Below are 20,613 nucleotides of genomic sequence, written 5' to 3' on the forward strand. Positions count from 1 at the left end.
GAAACTCCATCTCAAAAAAAAAAAAAAAAAAAAAAAAACCAGTCCAAGCACTAATAAAATGTAAAGGTATATAATTGAAGACTTAGCAATTCCACTTCTCAATCCCTACCCTAGAGAAATACTTGTATAGAAGCGTAAGTAATAGGATATTACAAAAATGTTTATTGCAGCATGTTTGGAATTGGAAACAGCCTAACAACAGGCAGAAAGCAAGGCAGCTCATGCCTGTAATCCCAGCACTTCGGGTGGCTGAGGTGGGATCATCGCTTGAGCCCAGGAGTTTGAGACCAATCTGGACAACATAGTGAGGTCTCATCTTTACAAAAACTTTTTTTTAATTAGCTGGGTGTGGTAGTGCACACCTGTAGTCCCAGCTACCTGGGCAGCTGAGATGTGAAAATCATTTGAGCCCAGGAATTCAAGACTGTAGTATGATCATGCCACTGCACTCCAGCCTGGATGACAGAAGTGAGACACTGCCTCTAAAAATAATAAATAAAAATAAACTAAAAACCCCATGGTGGACAAGAATACGTTAAAAATCCCAAAGAGCCTTACAGACAGTATGGAGTAGAGAGAACAGACCCCACAACATGTTTATAATTTAAAGTGACAGGTCTTCATTGTGGAGTAGATGTGAAGGATCAGAAAATGGAAAAAGTAAAAAGTGAGGACCAGGTTACTGACTGGAGAAATGAGTTGATGGTGTGCAACTGGGATCCAGGCAGGCAGGATCTGGGGGAAAGGATGTTGAGCCTAGTTTTGAATGTGCTGAGCTGAGGGACTTTAGGGACAATGGGAGCTATCCAGCAGGAAGGAAGTCAGAAATACAGATCTGCATTTGTGAATCCAGGGTGAAGGTGGAGATAAGAGATGAGTCCAGGACGCAGCCAGAGCCACAGCAGGGGCATCATGGGGTTGTAGGTAACAAAGACGGACCAGCCAGGGAGGTAAGAGTACGTGGGAGAAAAAAAGAGCAGACGCCACAGCAACCAACGTTTTCTCACAACTACACTATTTTCATCTGCATCGGTCTTGTCAACAACAACTTTCTCAAACGTTCCAATGTTCTTTATTTATATACCATCTGTTTCACAAATATTTGAGGCAGCTTATGGTAAAGATATACAATAAAACAGTATACTATAAATTAAATGAATACACCAGGGAAAGAAAACATGAAATTAGATTAGGAGGTCAAGACAGCAGCAGACTGAGAAAGAAAGTAGGGTTAGAATACAATTATTCAGGTCAAAAAGGTGCTATAGAGTTGCTACATTAGAGCTGTGAGTTCAGCTCTGAGCTTCCTAGCGGCCAAAGTGAAAAGAGAGATAGTTACCTCCAAAAGAAGAAACTACAGGAAGTCCTCGCTTAATGTTGTCAATAGCTTCTTGGAAACGGCAACTTTAAGCAAAAGGATGTGTAACAAAACTAATTTACCACAGGCTAGTTAATATAAAGAAGAGTTAAATTCTTAAGGTATATTTCTGGTCACAAAACCATCAGCCTGGGCAACATGGCCAAATCTTGTCTCTTTATAAAAAATTAGCCAAAACAAAAAAATTAGCTAAGCATGGTGGCTCATGCCTGTAGTCCCAGCCATTCAGGAGGCTGAGGCAAGATGGCGGCTTGGGCCCAGGAGGTCAAGGCTGCAGTGAGCCGAGATCACGCCACTGCCCTCCAGCCTGGCTGACAGACAGTATGGAATAGAGAGAACTGACCCACAAGAACAACAAAAACAAAATCACCGAACTTCCAAATAAATACCCAAAACAATTTTAATTTAAAACATTTCAATAAATGAGCTATACACACATCTAAGAAAGACTCATAAAAATAAGATAATTATTTACCCAATTTTCAGTGAATCAGTGAGTGATGTCAGTCATAATCATGGTGGGTTAAATCAAGGAATAAAACAAAAAAGCTAAAATTGTAAGGAGCATCTCCTATCACCACACAGTTCAATAACAATCACAAGGACCAGGCGCAGTGGCTCACGCCTGTAATCCCAGCACTTTGGGAGGCCAAGGCAGGCGGATCATCTGAAGTCAGGAGTTTGAGACCAACCTGGCCAATATGATGAAATCCTGTTTCTAATAAAAATACAAAAAAAGTTAGCTGGCCATGGAGGTGCACATATGTAATCCCAGCTACTCCGGAGGATAAGGCAGGAGAATCACTCGTACCAGGGAGTGGGAAGTTGCAGTGGGCTGAGATCGCGACTCCATCCAAAAAAAAAAAAAAAAAAAAAAAAAAAAAAAAAAAAAAAAAGAAAAAAAAAAAAAAAACCAAAAAATCACAAATGTGGAGGCTCGCTGAGTATTCTCATGCTGCATCATTTACTGTCATGCACTTGTATGATTACCATCTACTTTTATTTTACAATAATTTTATATTCATTCATTCATTCATTTTCCAACCTCCTTATTCCAATACAAGGTTGAGACTGGCTGGAGCCTATCCTCACAGCTCAGGGCACAAGGCCAGAAGCAATCCTGGGCAGGACTCCGTTCCATCTCATGGCACTCACACACACTCACACACTCATTCAGACTGGGACAACTTAGACACGCCAATCAACCTAATGTGCACATCTTTAGAATATGTGAGGAAACTGGAGTACCCAGAGAAAAGCCACGCAGACAGGGAGAACGTGCACATTCTACACAGTGGCTAGCCCCAGGAATCAACTTTTTTCTTGACAAAGTTATAGTGACGCAACGTGAAATGGAATGACATTATTCGGGACCTGCTATATATTCTTTCTCAGGATTAACGGATTTGCCCAAGATCACCTAGTTATTTAAAAAAGGTAAATAATGTCTTCCACTCTACCAAGTTGCTTCAACATGCAAGTACTCTATAGCTACTCAGAGTCTCATCATCAGGATGGGATAGTAGGAAGGGAATAGACTAGGAATCCGGACGCTTGGTTTTATAGGACTAGCTCTTCTGCTAACCAGGAACCCAAGGCAGGTCATGTACATTTTACTCGGGAGGCTGAGGCAGGAGAATCGCTTGAACCCAAGAGGCAGAGTCCTGTTTTCTCAACTATAAAATAACTGCTTTCACTGAACCAGAGTCAACCAATACATGCTATTTGTGCTGTAATTTTCCAATCCAGCACACCTTGACTGACATTGCCAGCTAATCACAGAAATCTTTTCTGTCGAACCCAGATGAGACCCCAAAGCCTTACACAACAGTGATCAGACAATCACCAATAAAACAACATGGGCACTCTGGCCTTAGAGGCTGTCTAAAGTGCCTCCGGGGCTAACACACTATCATGCAGTGATCACGGTAGATGCCATGCTTTATAGTATCCTCTCTTGAATAAAGAAGACAGGGTGATTTGACTGTAGCCGCTAAGGTAGGCAGATATGGAACAAAGCTCCCTTTTTTGCAGTTATTTTTAAACTTCTAGAAATACTTTGATATGCTAAAATTAAAACTCATGAGTCAAAATACACTACTGAGTAAAATAAAACAGTTCCAAATCATCTACCACAGGAAATCTAGGAAAGGCATGGCAGCATGTACCAAGCTGAAAATCTTTAGGAATAACGCAAACTTCAAAGGGATCCTTTTTTCTATTTGCAAAGTGTATTGTGAACATTTCCACAAAATTATCTGCACAAAACCGGAGACATACAACAGATCTGCACGCTCCCATCACCCAGTGTCAATCACCATCAACATTTTGCCATACGTGTTCACAGTATCTAACTTTAAAGGTCAAGACGACTGGGGGCTATGGTCCAAATTCTTCTGGCAAAATGTAGCTTCCTAGGAAACATGCTTGTGTCCCTGAGTTAATGCATGTGCACACACACAGAAAGTGACTTCCAGGCAATATAAAAAAAATGAACCGGAGCAAGATGTTTTCCAGATTCTCCCTACTCCAAGTGTGGTCCCTGATCATCACCTAGGAGCTTGTTAGAACTAAAACCCCCAGGCCCCATTCCAAACTTACTGAGTCACAATTTACATTTTAACAAAATCCCCAGGTAAGGAGTCTACATGCTGAGGTTTCAGAAGCTCTGGTCTACTCTAGACCACCATAACTGTCCTCTGAAAGCTTCTCCTAATTGCCGTTCTGAAAAGGTGGGAAGAAAGCAAAGTGTGAAATACAGTGTTCATTTTACTTGGGAGAGTTATTCGCCATTAACCAATAAAATGTAAAGGTATATAATTTAAGACCTAGGAATTCCACTTGTCAATCCGTATCCTAGAGAAATACTTGTATATAAGCATAAATAATTGAATATTACAAAGATGTTTACTGCAGCATGTTTGGAATTGGAAACAGCTTAACAATAGGCAAATGGCAAAACAAACCAATACAGAATAGTAAACAGAGGCTAAAATGAATGAGCCAGATCACGGAAAGTTCTTCTAGACATGAGTGAAAAAAGCCAGTTGTAGAATGTTCCACTTAGTATGACAGTTGTTTAAAGCAAAAGAAAAGAAACACAAATGCCTCATTATGTATTCTCTCTGGATACATACACGCATGTGTAAAGGAAGAGAAAAGGTCTGAAAAGACAGATAACGAAAGGAAACAGTGGTTACAACTGGGAAGGGAGGACAGGAGCCTGGATTAGGGGTGGGAGGTTAAAAGAGGATTATAATGTTCTGTTTGCTTATTTACTGAAAGGAGAATACATCACTTATCATCTGTGGGACAAATATTTTACAAGCAGCTCTACAGTTCCTTAGGCCAAATGAGTTTATGGAGAGAAGATATAGTCAGGATAAGGCTGCAGAAAGATGGACAGAAATTTAAAGATCTGGGCCGGGCGCGGTGGCTCAAGCCTGTAATCCCAGCACTTTGGGAGGCCGAGGCGGGCGGATCACGAGGTCAAGAGATCGAGGCCATCCTGGTCAACACGGTGAAACCCCGTCTCTACTAAAACTACAAAAAGAAATTAGCTGGGCATGGTGGTGCGTGCCTGTAATCCCAGCTACTCAGGAGGCTGAGGCAGGAGAATTGCCTGAACCCAGGAAACGGAGGTTGCGGTGAGCCAAGATCGCGCCATTGCACTCCAGCCTGGGTAACAAGAGCAAAACTCCGTCTCAAAAAAAAAAAAAAAAAAAAAAGATCTTTGGCAAACTGTAGCTATTTGCAAATTAGGCACGTTGGGACGGACCATTTTTTTCTCCAACACACCACACATTCAGCTGGTACTGGGTATATTCTGCACTATTTAAAAATGTCTTTAAAAGTGGTAGGATGTTTGTTTTTCTGTGTATACACAGAAAAGTAGATTTTCTCATCTATCTATGAGCTACTTGAAAGCATGTCATATATGTGATTCCGTCTACTGCTGTATATTCCCACAGATATGAATTCTACTGAAAACGAATTACTCACCAGACTATGTATCATAATATATTTTTAAGATCCTTAAGAAATGTACAGAGCACATACTGTCCCCATTTTATAGCCGAAGAAACCAGCTTGGAAAAGTTGCATGATGTGTCCAAGGACCTTCTAGCCAGTAAGCAGCAAAGCCAGATCTTGGCTCACATCTGGTGATTCCAGGTCCTCTATTATTTCAATTACACCACATTTGCCACACTGCCATATTTAAATGTAATACCTATCAACATTTTAAGGCAGTTTTTAGGCAGCTTCAGGTTAGAAATTCTCAGGAGAAACATTAGAATTCAAATAATATGTATACTTTGGGGATCTAAAATCTGATTGAGTTTTTTAACTTTTCCAATATCTTGCCTTGAAGAACCCAAGAAATAGACTGGAAAAAAAAAAATACTAATGCCCTATTCTCAACATAAAGTAGATTAAGGATGAATTCCACCAGCTACTCTGCATTTTTTAAAATGTCTGTTTTGGCCAGGTACGGTGGCTCACGCCTGTAATCCTAGCACTTTGGGAGGCTAAGGTGGGCGGATCACGAAGTCAAGAGATTGAGACCATCCTGGCCAACATGGTGAAACTCCGTCTCTACTAAAAATATAAAAACTAGCTAGGTGTGGTGGTGCACGCCTGTAGTTCCAGCTACTCGGGAGGCTTAGGCAGGAGAACTGCTTGAACCCGGGAGGTGGAGGTTGCAGTGAGCTGAGATTGTGCCACTGCACTCCAGCCTGGCACCCGGCGACGGAGAGAGACTCTATCTCCCAAAAAAAAAAAAAAAAAAAAAAAAAAAAAAAAAAAAAAAAAAAAAAAAAATAAACAAAAAAAAAAAAAAAAAAAAAAAAAAAAAAAAGTCTGTTTTTATTGGGGCAAAATTCAACAAATACAAAAATAGACAAATACTATGTATCCATCTCCCAGCTTCAACAGTGATAACGCATTAGAAATATCCTACTGACGTGTAAAGTGTCTGAGGAGCAGGGACAAAAGGGAGAATCTAGTTGTCTGTCCTGAACAATGGGCTGAAAAATCCCATTTCTAAAGGTAAGTGACACCTGGAAGCTTTTCATGTGGAATATTCTCAACCTGACTTACAGGCTTTGTGAAGTTAAACTCGTTTTAAAGGTCTGGTGTTAACAGGGTTAAAAGGCTACCAGTGGATCCTGGATATTAAAATAATACAATACTGACTTCTTGAAGGGAATCCATAAGCATAAACAAGTGGACATTACAAAGTGGACATTTATTGCAGCATGTTTCAAATTTTACGCATTGTGACTACAGAGAAGCATCTCTGGACACATATATATGCCTCTATTTATAGCAGCAAGCACCAAGTTTTATGGGAAAAGTTCCTCAATCATTTAAAAATCCAACTATTTTAGGCACATCACAACTTTCTAAGAATTTTGTTTGTTTGCTTTAACATTGTTCCCAAAAGTGGGTCACAAGTTTTGTGTGTGTATGTGTGTGCATGTGTGTGTGCGTGTATATGCATGAGTATGTTTGCTTTTGGGAAATGTGCAAAATGGGGTTAGTGGGTTTGAAGCATCAAAGGCTCTTTGAATAGTTCTAACCAGGGCTGCATTTGTGGGATAAGGCCCTGGGAGTTCATAGTATGATTAAGAAGTGAATTGGCTACTTGAAATATTTTAGAATTGGACAGAATATATATATAGAGAGAGTATAAAAATATGAATCAAACACAGCTCATTTCAAATAGAAGGCATATTTCCCATAACCATTTAAACATATGTACTGGCTCTGAGATCTTGCTAAATTTAAACCCTGACTCAGTAGAGTAAGACAACTCCTTCCTTCTTTCAGGAAGAAAAGAGTGAAGAGATTGCCTCAGTAGTGAGTACTGCTAAAAACACCCTCTTTATGCCAGGAACTTAATGTCCCAGGAAATTTTTAATGATGTAGAGAATTATTAGCCCCCAACTCCCTTTTCTTGGATGAGAAAAAAACAGGTGGAAGATATTTAAAACTCACTTAAAATCACACAGCTAATTTCTAACATTGATCCATGACTCCAAAATCTGCCCCTTTTCCTCTCCATCACACTGACATTCAACTACAACAGAAGCATCATATGTTTGCTTCAAACAATCTTGAGACAGGTTTCACTGACTATCTCTGCTTCGAATTAACCTTTTGAGCGTGGTGTTCTCTAATGTACCATGTACAAGAAACTCACATTCATTTACACATAGAAAGTTATATTACCACCCACTAATTTTGAGACACTTTGGAACGGGCTTTCTACTACGCCATGGCACTTACAAGGTGGTCACCAAAAAATAGTTATTCCTAGTAATTTTATCAACTATAAGCACAGACTGTAAATTAACGGGCATACCTACACTGGCCTTATCTGAAAATAGCTGTATGACTGTGTCCACACAGTGGCTAGAACATGTCAAAGCATGAGACACACAGAGTACAGGGCTTGCATAGAGAAGAGCCGACATGAAGGACACCAGGATCCCAGGGTGGGGACTGGGAGGTGGGAGTCACTGGCTTTCTAACATGGTCACCAAATAACACCCACCTGAGATGTTCTCCCAAAGTCTTGTGGTGGTTACTTTTTAAACTCCATCTTAAAGGACACATATGAAGACGTTATATAGCAGGGATTAACCACCTGTCAGCTGTGGGCCTTGGGTTAGCAAGTTACTAACACAATTAGTAGTTCTGCTTAATTACATAGTTTTTAGTTCAAGTTTAATTCCACTAAAACATGGCAAAACTAGACAATTTATGAAGGCTTATGGATAAAAGGACAGTGATGAGATTAAAGGTTATCAATATATGATTCACAGTTGAGACACACGAGATACTTTCAAACCCTGAGTGGTCCCTCTTGTTCCATGAACAGCAATAAAAGTGAATGATCTCCTCACTACACAGATTTCAAAACATCTGGACTCTTACTGAAAACAGATTGATGCCTCTGCTAAGGTCAGGGAAGGTCTAACTCCACAGTGGCCCTCAGGAAGGAGAATGGGTTGAGCCTCTCCAGGGTTACAGGGAGCTCTGCAGAGGCGAAGGAGGACTTAAGGTGATGGAAAGCCACCGTGATTGCTAAGATCAGCAAAAGTGAAATTCTCACCCCTGAGGGCAGGACAAAGGGTTCCCAGGGATTCCAACCCAGCAGGTGATTACAAACTCCAGGACATAAACCAGAAAAAACCTACAAGAGGTATTACTTTGTCACCAGCCAAAGGTTGCCGCTGTACCTCATTGTCTTTATCACTTTATGTAAAAACAGACCTCCACTTCCCAGACCTGAGTGGCTGAAGTGGTTAGCACCTATTTGTGCATAACCAGTAGCTGAGCTATGCTTCTCCACCTATGATGTAAGACTTCCCAGGGATTCGGAGCAGTGGGCTGCGGATGCAGGAAGAGTGTAGTCCACTTTCCCCCCAGTTTATTATGAAGGACATCACATTTTCATGGAACATCAACCCCTTGTGAGGTTCTAAAATATTTTTTGATATTTTTACATTAAAGCAAACATACAGTAGAGTACCTTGCCAGAAACACGTTATTATACATACATATGAAAAACATACACTATTTGTTAATATTTTAAAATTTAAAAAAATTAAATAACAGCCAAGTAAGGTGGCTCACATCAGTAATCTCAGCACTTTGGGAGGCCACAGCAGGCGGATAACCTGAGGTCAGGAGTTCGAGACCAGCCTGGTCAACATGGTAAAACACCATCTCTACTAAAAATACAAAAAATTAGCCGGGTGTGGTGGCACATGCCTGTAATCCCAGCTACTCGGGAGGCTGAGGAAGGAGAATCACTTCAACCCAGGAGGCAGAGGTTGTAGTGAGCCAAGATCGCAACAGAGTGAGACTCCATCTCTAAATAAGTAAGTAAATAAATAAAGCAGGAGATAAGCTTTGCATTTACAGAAGTCATTTTGGTCGAAATCTCCTCCATCCCCTGGCACATCCTGCTCTGAAGAGAATTTCAGTAGAGATATATGAGGAACATTGACTGCTGGATCTCTGTGAAGTTTCCTCAGCACTCAGCACTCTGACTGGAATGGATCATCCCTCCCGTCAAACGCCACCGCAGCACAGCAGGAGGCATGAATCCGTGACGCTGCTCTTTAGGGACCCTCCACACACTACCCTCTGAGCAGCCACAGGGCTGGGTACTGCTGCATCAGCACTGCTCATGCTGTGAACACCTTCCCCATGCAGTGAATGCTGTTCCAGCGATCCCCTGCTATTCATCATCAAACCCCACAAAAGCGGTGAAAAGGCCAACTCGTGGCAGAAACCAAGTCAGGCTGTGTGTACAGGAATGGGTCTGTGAGAGAGGGCAAGCTGGGCCAAAGAAAAATTGTAAGGAGGAAGGACTCCAGGGTACAGTGCGCATCTGCAGAAATATCACCAGTACCGCCAGTCCCAGAGGTGCATTCACTAACCACCTACTGTGTGCGAGGCACTGGGGACACAGAGATGCCTAAGACGGTCTGTGGCGGTGAGGCAAGTCAGGATGACCTAAATTCCGGACATTTCAGTGGTCTGCTATCAAAATTTATGTATTCTAAATCAGACTTAATTTTTCAGGTAAGATCATGATATACCTGTGTTTTCTTTTCAACTAAGAGTTGACAGCCAAACGTTCTTTGTGGAGACTTGACACAGTTTCCTGCTCCAACAGTGCTTGGAGGGAACCGCGGCCAGCCGCCCATAGCCAGTCCTCCGTCAGCTCGACACCGCACCCTCGGACTGCCTCAAGGCCCCCAGCACCGCTCCAGCACCGCGCACAGCTACCACCATAGCCGCCACGCTGCCTCTCCTTAGCCGCTGCCATGACGACCACGATCCCCTCGTAGGTGCGCCAGAACTACCACCAGGACTCAGAGGCCACCATCAACCGCCAGATCAACCTGGAGCTCTACACCTATGTCTACCTGTCCATGTCTTACTACTTGGACCACGATGATGTGGCTTTGAAGAACTTTGCCAAATACTTTCTTCACCAATTTCATGAGGAGAGGGAACTGCTGAGAAACTGATGAAGCTGCAGAACCAACGAGGTGGCCATGTCTTCCTTCAGGGTATCAAGAATCCAGACCATGATGACTGGGGTAGCAGGCTGAATGCGACAGAGTGTGCATTACATTTGGGAAAAATTGTGAATCAGTCACTACTGGAATTGCACAAACTGGCCACTGACAAAAATGACCCCCATTTGTGTGACTTCATTGAGACACATTACCTGAATGAGCAGGTGAAATCCATCCAAGAATTGGGTAACCACGTGGCCAGCCTGCACAAGATGGGAGCACCCCAATCTGGCTTGGCAGAATATCTCTTTGACAAGCACACCCTGGGAGACAGTGATAATGAAAGCTAGGCCTTAGGCTAATTTCCCCATAGCCACAGGGTGACTTCCCTGGTCACCAAGGCAGTGCATGCATGTTGGGGTTTCCTTCACCTTTTCTCTAAGTTGTACCAACACATCCATTTAAGTTCTGTGTACCATTTCTTCAAATAAAGAAATATGGTACCCCTCCTCCCAAAAAAAACCTGACATGAGCAGGGCACAGTGGCTCACGCCTGCAATCCCAGCACTTTGGAAGGCCAAGGTGGGCAGATCATTTGAGGTCAAGCGTTCAAGACCAGCCTGCCCAACATGGCGAAACCCAGTCTCTACTAAAAATACAAAAATTAGCCAGGCGTAGTGATGCATACCCGTAATCCCAGCTATTCAAGAGGTTGAGGCAGGAGAATTGCTTGAACCTGAGAGACAGAGGCTGTAGTGAGCCAAGATCACACTATTGTGCTCCAGCCTGGCGACAGAGTGAGACTCCTTCTTAAAAACAAAAATTAATAAAAGAGTTGACATGACTGCAAGGAGCTTACATGGAGCTTTCGGGTTAGGGATCTTTATACCCCAGCACTTAGACACTCATTTCACTGTGTCAATAACAAGTGATTTAAAAAAAAAAAAAAAAAAAAAAGAATTCTAGTCTAATAGGCAAGAAGCATCTGTCTGATATATCAGGGAGACTAAGCATCTGACAAACTTCCAAAGGATCTAAAAGATGTTTTTAAAAATAAAATGTCCAGAGTATGGTGGCTCATGTCTATAATCCCAGCAACTTGGGAGATCAAGGTAGGAGGATCACTTGAGGCCTAGAGTTTGAGACAAGCCTCGGCAACATATCAAGACTCTGCCTCTAAAAATAAAAATAAAAAAAATTAGCTGGGCCTGATGGCACACAGTCCTAGCTACTCAGGAGGATCACTTGAACCCAAGAGTTTGAGACCACAGCGAGTTGCAATGGGGCCATTGCACTCCAGCTTAGGTAACAAAGTGAGACCCTGCCTCTTTATAAATAAATAAATTCCAGGGTGTAGAATTCACTGTGTAAGCCATTTCTAGACTGAATTGGTCACTAAAGTAGACCTAAGGTTTCCTTCATTCAACTACAAGATAACAAATTTAATAGATTGAAGAAAATGTTCTCAATTCTCTGCTAAATGCAGGTGTATTCAGAGATTAAGATAAATGCCCTGTGTTCCAGAATTCAGTTTTATGCAGTGTTTTACAAACTTATTTTTCATTATTGCTCCCCAATTAGCCTAATTAAACTTTCTTTTTTCAAACAGCTCCATTGCCACCTACTACCACTCGCCAAGAAATTTTAATACCACAAATATACTTTGTATCTGCTGATGCACAGTGTCCTTTGAAAGGCTGCAAGTCATTACAACAGCTAAGATTTAACTCCCCCCAAGAACCAGTGTTCACTCCCTTGGAGGCAACACGGCCCCATTGAGAGATCCTGGTCTAGACAAGACGTTCACATCCCTCTTAAGAGATGTGGAAAGCTACATATAAAATTTTTTAATCAAAATCTTTTTTTTTTGTTCTATCTTTAAAAGAGATCTACCAGAATAATCAAAGTCTTAAAGAACTCACTGATCAAAAAAGATTAGATGTACAGCAGGGGTGAGAAACCTGTTCCGTAAAGGACCAGATAATAAATATATTTTAGGTTTTGTGGGCCACATACTGCCTCTGAGGCAATTCTTCTCTATTTTTTGTTTTGTTTTTAAAACCCTTTAGAAATGTAAAAGCCTTTCTTAGTTCAAGGACCGTACCAAAACAGATTACTGACCAAGTCTGGCTTGTGGGCTGGAGTTTGCTGACTTCTGATCAAGAGGAACAACAGCTAACATTTTTTGAGATCTTAACATTTATTTTTAAAAAAGTAACTATGTGTAGAATGGTGGTTGCCGGGGGCTGGGAGGTGGGCAATGGGGAGTTACTATCTAATGGGTACAGAGTTTGTTTTAGAAGACAAAGAGCATTTGATGACAGACGGTGGCGATGGCTGCACAACAACATGAATGTCGTTAATACTCCTGAGTCGCACAATTTAAAATGGTTACACTGGGCACAGTGACTCATGCCTATAATCCCAGCACTTTGGGAGGCTGAGGCGGGCAGATCACAAGGTCAGTAGTTTGAGACCAGCCTAACCAACATGGTGAAACCCCATCTCTACTAAAAACACAAAAATTAGCCAGGTGTGGTGGCGCGTGCCTGTAATCCCAGCTACTCAGGAGACTGAGGAAGGAAAATCACTTAAACCTGGGAGGCAGAGGTTGCCGTGAGCTGAGACTGCGCCACTGCATGCCAGCCTGGGCAACATAGTGATTGTTTCCAAAAAAAAAAAAAAAAAAAAGGTTAGGGTGGTAAAGCTGATATTTATTTTACCACAATAAAAATGTACCATTTAAATTAAAAAAAAAAAAAAGTCATTTTAAAAATATTTAACTTTTGTTCAATACCTACCAAAAAAAAAAATGAGTAGATATTTTCTTTTGATAGCTGAAGAATTTGAGGCTAAAAGAGCTCCTGCAGGCTGGCCGTGGTAGCTCATGCCTGCAATCCCAGCACTTTGGGAGGACAAGGCGGATGGACCACTTGAGGCCAGGAGCTCGAGACCAGCCTGGCCAACATGGTGAAACCCCATCTCTACTAAAAATACAAAATTAGCTGGGCGTGGTGGTGGTGCCTGTAATCCCAGCTACTCAGGAGGCTGAGGCAGGAGAATTGCTTGAATCCAGGAGGCAGAGGTTGCAGTGAGCCGAGATCGCGCCATTGCACTCCAGCCTGGGTAATAAGAGCAAAACTCCGTCCCAAAAAACACAACAACAACAGCTTGCACAAGTCATAAAACTGCGAGGGGAGTGCTGAGATTGGAAGCTATAAAGACTGAGCTCTTAGCCCGGATGGACGCTCTTCTCAGCATTTTCAGCCCCAAGAACTCCTTTCACTTATTTTCCCCAACAGATCAACACCATTTACTAATAATTTGTCTTGTTTTTTAAATGACTTAAAGATAAATATTGACAATCAGAGCTTCAGATCCATTCATGAGTTAGCCCATTCTTAAAAGATAAGCTCTATACTGATACAACTTCAGGCAAAAATCAAAAAGAAATTTTACTTTCTAGTTAGCATATAAGATCTTCTTCACGTAAATCTAAGTTCCATGAAATCAAGGACCTTCCTTATCTGTTTCAGTGAAGTATCCTCTGTTCCTAGAACAGGGCCAGGTATTTAGAAATGTGAAAAAGTGTTTCCCTTACTGCTGGATCCTTAGATTTGGGAGACCCCAGATTATATCCGAAACTACTGAAGGTAGATGGATTCTAGGATCCCTGTCATCAAGGTTGTATGTTTCAGCTGGGTACAGTGGACCATACCTATAATACCAACACTTTGGGAGGCCAACGTGAGCTGATCGCTTGATCCCAGGAGTTCAAGACCAACCTGAGCAATATAGGGAAACCTCATCTCTATAAATAATAAAAAGTTAGCTGGACATGGTGACACACACCTATAGGCCCAGCTATTCAGGAAGCTGACGTGGGAGGACCATTAGAGCCTAGGAGTTCAAGGCTGCAGAGAACTATGATTGTGCCACTGCACACTTAGGCTGGGCAACAGAGCAAGACCCATCTCTAAAAATAATAGTAGTAATAAAGCTGCATGTTTCAATGCCTTGATATGTTAATTCCACTGGTTCAGTCAGTCAACCATAGTTTTTCAGAACACACTATAGCATAAGGTGCTAGTCTGGGTTCCCATGGAAAAACAGAGTAAAATAGAAACATAACCTCAAGTCTACTGGTTGTAAAGTCCAAAACTGACAAACAACTTTTTTTTTTTTTTTGAGACAGTCTTACTTTACCCAGGCTGGAGTGCAGTGGCACAATCTCAGCTCACTGCAGCCTCCACCTCCTGGGTTCAAGCAATTCTCCTGCCTCAGCCTCTCAAGTAGCTGGGATTACAGGCACCACCACCATGCCCGGCTTATTTTTATATTTTCAGTAGAGATGGGGTTTCACCATGTTGCCAAGGCTGGTCTCGCACTCCTGACCTCAGGTCATCGGCCCACCTTGGCTTTCCAAGTGCTAGGATTACAGGCATGGGCCACTGCGCCCCGCCTCATTTTATTTTTTTGAGACAGGGTCTCACTACATTGCCCAGGCTGTAGCAAAGGCTATTCACAGGCCACTGTGAATATTCAGTCCTCCCACCTCAGCCTCCTGAGTAGCCGGGATTACAGGCACCAGCATCAACAAAGACTGTACAAGATTTTCAATGAATTAGGGAAAGAATCCTAACTAGTTATTTGAACTGAGTCCCATATAGACTAAAAATGCATGAAAACTGCTGTATCCATCTGTTTACAGCAGTTCCCTCAGGGTATATCAATCTGTGTGACCTCCCTGGTCATGTGACACAAGCTGAGCCTATCACGCACCCCTTAGAACTGTCACGAACACATGACCTAGGCTAGGCCAGGGAGCCTTCTTCCCAGGGATCTGTCAAACTCAAGCTGGGGAAAAGAATACTGTTTTCTCTCAGATCACAGCGGTAAAGATGTCTATAGACTGGCCATGACCACAGTCACGTCTCCTTCCATGTGGAGGAACCCTCTCTGTAGTAAGACAAAAATTAAGCCAACACTAAGAGAGAAAAGGTGGGGAGACAGAGCAGGGAGCCGCACAGGGCACACAGTTGTGTTTCAAGTCCCTGGTTGAGAATGTCCTTAAAACCCACCTCATTCCAGCTCTTCCCGCAGTTTGGTTAAGTAAGCAAAAAAAAAAAAAAACGCCCTTTTGCTTCAGCCAGACCATGTGAGTTTCTGTTACAGGCAACCAGGAATCTTTTTTTTTTTTTTTTTTTGAGACAGAGCCTCAGTCTGTCGCCCAGGCTGGAGTGCAGTGGAGCAATCTCACTGCAAGCTCTGCCTCCCAGGTTCAACTGATTCTCCTAGTCAGCCTTCCCAGTAGCTGGGACTACAAGCGCCTGCCACCATGTCAGGCTAATTTCTGTATTTTTAGTAGAGACAGGGTTTCACCATGTTAGCTAGGCTGGTCTCGAACTCCTGAACTCAGTCAGGTGATCTGCCTGCCTCAGCTTCCCAAAGTGCTGAGATTACAGGCGTGAGCCACCACGCCCAGCTGCAACCAGGAATCTTAATGCTTGGGCTGAGGAGGCTGACTGACCTAGCGGATAATGTGCGTCACCCCAGAAGTAGGCTAAAGGTAACCAGCTTCTCAGCTCACCCTGGACTGCTTCCTCCTCCTTCCTCCATTTCTAGTTTTCATCTGAGAAACTAGGTTAAACCTCTTTGCTACCAGGAGTGCTCAAATCCCTTAAACAGGCAGATTGACATAATGTATTGTTTAATCATTTTTGCTTTTAAACAGAAGTGAGTCCCCCAAAGTCCCCCAAATGCAGTAATTTTTATCTTAAAAGTGACTTTACACTGTATAGATCAAATACTCAAAAACAAGTGGGAAGAAGTGACCGGACTTCAGGATATACATAACAAAGAGCTTTAAGGGAACTGCTAAGAAGCAATCTCTTCAAACAGCCCACGTAAATTATACTCATCTATGGAAAGAAATCTTGCACCACGAAGAGAATAACAAGAAAAATGTCACTTTCTTCCAACCCCAGCACCGATCACCCATTATTTTGCTGATTTCTGTATTACCATTTTCTTGCCTTTCTTTCCTAAAATTGTTTTTTCCACGTGAAACCAGAGGAAGCTGTTCACGTTAAATCTGCTCAATTCTACCTAAGATTGGGAAGCTATGAAGAAAAACAGTGTGATCTGAATTAGTCACTGGCCACAAGGAAACTTGATGTTGGCCTTAATAGAAAACTCAGACAATAATTTAGTAGCGGAGTACTTGAAAAAGATCGTTACCTTTCAAAAATATCTCAAGTTAATGTAAGACTTTATTTGAAAGGAAGAGAAATAAGAATTACTGTCTAGTCAAAGACTAGGTAGTGGTCAACTGCCCATATCATGTTCTGCATTAGTTTATCGTTAAGGACAATTCTGAACAATTTTAAAATTACTTTTCATCACTAGCATTTAAGGAAAGAAAAGATATTCTGCCACTAGAAATGGCTTATTCAAGGTCAGCTTATACATTTCTAAAATGGCAGGAGTTTCCAGACGACACTCGACCCCCGACCCGGCTAGTCTAATGACAGTCCACATTCTCCCACCAGGCTGTCTACAGGGCTGGCGCTGGAACTGCATTGCTCCACTGCTGTGTTTTTAGTGTCTGGCAGTGCCCGGCATATCACAGGTGATTCACAAATCTTTGATAAGTACATAAAAGGATCGATAAATAAATCCAACTGCATGTCCTACTTCCAGCTTTGATGACGAGTTCAACATAAAATCTTGAGCATGACCTACGTTCTAGCTGTAATCCTAGCTACTTGGAAGGCTGAGGCACAAGGACTGCTTAAGCCCAGGAGCTTGCGCCCAGCCTGTGAAATACAGCACAAGACTCCATCTCAAAAAAGAAATTTATCTGAGAATGAAAATTGAGAAAGTGTAAGTTTTTCTTCCTTCACCTCAACCAAATTCAACAAGGACCTCCGGGCATGTTCTCTGTGCCAGGCACTGGGCTAACAGCTGCTGACACCCAGATAAAGATAAGAGAGCCCCTTCCCCCGGGTGTGCACCACAGTGAGCTGACATCACCTGAAGGCCATCTTTCACAGGGCTCATCAAGGGGGGTCATCTTTAGAAGGAAGAACAGAGAGAAGACAATGGAATACTCTGATTTTGAAATACACTTAAGTCTCCTAACTAGCCACTGACCACTTAAAGTATCATAGAATCTATTATTCATATAACAGTGTTTCTACACAAAAATACATTCTAACAAAAGTGCTATGGTTCCAGGGACGGGCACCCACATTCCTAATTCTTCACTTCTTCTGTTGTATTTGACCGGAGCGTAGAAAGTTACCACAAGACAAAAGTATGCCAGATTGCAGGGTCACTTATTATGCCGGCGACCACAGAGGACTCACGTCTCTCCAACCTGTGGTGGCAAAAGGAGGGTGCCACGATTTTTTATACCCAAAAAACCACCTTGGGAGTGGGGGTGAGGGGCGGGGATGGGGATGAAAAGGCTTCAGACATTCCGAGGGCTAGTGGATTCTGTAAATTACCTCCTGGTCAGAGATGAGGGTGGGGGTCTCCGGACATTCCAAGGGCCAGGGGACTTTTGTCATTCCGTTTGTTACTTAAGTGGTTTACAGAAGTCAAGATAAACATTTGTTTACACATTATCTGGTTAAGGTGGAAATCACAGACCTTAGTTACTTATTACAAGTCACAGGAGCCAGGATGGAACTAGCTTGGGCTGCTTAGTCTGGCAATTGCCGGTAAGCAAAGGCTAGCAATTCTGGCAGTTACTGATAAGAAAAGGTAAGCAGCTTTACATAGTTTTGAAGAACAAACTAGCAGTTCTATTTACAGAGGCCAAGAACAGTAGTTATTGTGAGGAGAATGGGGCAGCCATTACAACTCATCTAAAAACAGTTTTGCATTTTATAAAATAGTTTTGCTCCGGTTCTGGCTCTAGGCCAGCACAATATCACACTTCTATTACAGCTCTGCTAAGGCAGAGGTGGAGGGAAGGAGAATAAAGGGAGCTGTGACAGTGGGGACTACCCTAGGATGGTAAAATACGGAAAGGAACCATGGGAGGTGCAATATGCCTATACATGGCATGGATCATTCAAGTATTTGAAGACAAGAGGGGCTGTACCTTTATTTCTGAACCTCACTAAATCCAGAAGCATCGTCTCATACTGAAGTCCATCTTACTAAAGATATTACTGTTACTGCCATCTGCTTGAATACATGATCATAGACAAATCGTCAAACTATAGCAAATCCTGTTTAAAAGTAGATGATTATGACTGGGGGCAGTGACACACGCCTGTAATCCCAGCATTTTGGGAGGCCGAGGCGGGTGTTATCACGAGGTCAGGAGATAGAGACTATCCTGGCCAACATCGTGAAACCCCGTCTCTACTACAATAGAAAAAATTAGCTGAGTGTGGTGGCGTGCGCCCGTAGTCCCAGCTACTCAGGAGGCTAAAGTAGGGGAATCGCTTGAACCTGGGAGACAGAGAGTGCAGTGAGCCAAGATCACGCCACTGCACTCCAGCCTGGCAACAGAGCAAGAATCTGTCTCAAAAAAAAAAAATTATTACTTAATGGGTTCAGATAACATCAAATTATGACCCCTCTAAAACAGGAGCTGTAAAGAATAAAAGTCCAACTAGTTTTGAAATTGAGTACCTGCTTTTCTCTTCAATACAAACAGTTTAAAAACAGGGCCGGGCGTGGTGGGTCACACCTGTAATTCCAGCACTTTGGGAGGCTGAGACAGGTGGATCTCCTGAGGCCAAGAGTTTGAGATTAGTCTGGCCAACATGGCAAAACCCCTTCTCTACTAAACACACAAAAATTAGCACACCTGTAGTCCCAGCTACTCAGGAGGCTGAGGCAGGAGAATCGCTTGAACCCGGGAGGCAGAGGTTACAGTGAGCTGAGACTGCATCACTGGACTCCAGCCTGGGGGATACAGTGAGACTCTGTCTTAAAAAAAAAAAATTTTTGCCCAGTGTGGTGGCAGGTACCTATAGTCCCAGCTACTCAGAAGCCAGAAGCACTAGAAGCGCTTGAACCCAGGAGGCAGAGGTTGCAGTGAGTTGAGAGCATGCCACTGCACTCCAGCCTGGGTGACAGATTGACTCTGACTCCCCCCCCCCCAAAAAAAAAAGGGTTAAAAACAGATTGCATACATATTTATTTAGCATAAAGGTTACCAAGGATATAAACAATGATTCTCTAAAAACTGCAAGCTTTTTCATCTACACATGCATTTATCCATGGAGCACCAATTATGTGTCAGATACTACATCAGCCTTAGCAAAAAATTTGATGGGGAAGGGGGTACAGAAAGGGGACCCACCCTCGATTAGTAATTTCGAGGAGTATTCTTTCTATTAATACTTCCTCTTCTGACTTGTTAAAGTCTAACTGAATGACTAGTGGAATAGGAAAGGAAAATAAACCCCAAGACCTATTCCATACAAAATTAGAGTAGAAGTTAAAAAGATTAAGAGCCACTACTACTTAAAAACATGCCAGTGCAATCAAAATGAGACTAGCTGGTCACACCATCAGCATTCCCCAAAGGTACCACAGAGAGAGGCCTGCAAAGTAGCAGCAGTACTGGACTCCCATGACAGTTCCCACAGCACACAAGGCCCTCTCGCGAGCAGCCCGCAGCTCTTCCTCTTCCATCTCAGCCAGGATATTCTGCTGCTTTAGCACACAATGGCACACAAGGGGTGCTCAACACTCTGGTTATGCTGATCACAAACATGGCTCAACATCTTCAAACGATTCCGATCTCAGCACATTACAGGGGTAGTTACAAACGTGGCTGGCTACGGATTCTATTATAGTCTTCTTGAATTATCAAACTGCACAATTACAATGGCTTTCTATATTAAGGAGTGTTTGTACTCCAGCGCATTCTGCAGGGGGAAAAAGGTGTGGTGTGGCAGAAAGAATACAAGTTAGGTTTTTTTTGTTGTTGCTGTTTTTTAAGACGGAGTTTCACTTTATCGCCCAGGCTGGAGTGCAATGGCGCAATCTCAGCTCACCTCAACCTCCGCTTCCCAGATTCAAGCAATGCTCCTGCTTCAGCCTCCCAAGTAGCTGGGATTACAGGGCACACGCCACCACATCCGGCTAATTTTTTTGTATTTTTAGTAGAGATGGGGTTTCACCATGTTGGCCAGCCTGGTCTTGAACTGCTGACCTCAG

General features: G+C 42.6%; 1 protein-coding gene and 1 pseudogene across 6 annotated transcripts in view; one reads left to right on the plus strand and one right to left on the minus strand.

The window, feature by feature from the left end:
- The window catches only part of IGF2BP2 (insulin like growth factor 2 mRNA binding protein 2), a 176,943-nt gene that overhangs the window by 122,569 nt on the left and 33,761 nt on the right, over nt 1–20,613 (minus strand). The window lies entirely within an intron of this gene.
- On the plus strand, nt 10,225–10,874 carry LOC108311103 (annotated as a pseudogene).

This window comes from Cebus imitator, unplaced genomic scaffold (assembly GCF_001604975.1).
Source record: "Cebus imitator isolate Cc_AM_T3 unplaced genomic scaffold, Cebus_imitator-1.0 Scaffold111, whole genome shotgun sequence".
Lineage (NCBI taxonomy): Eukaryota > Metazoa > Chordata > Mammalia > Primates > Cebidae > Cebus > Cebus imitator.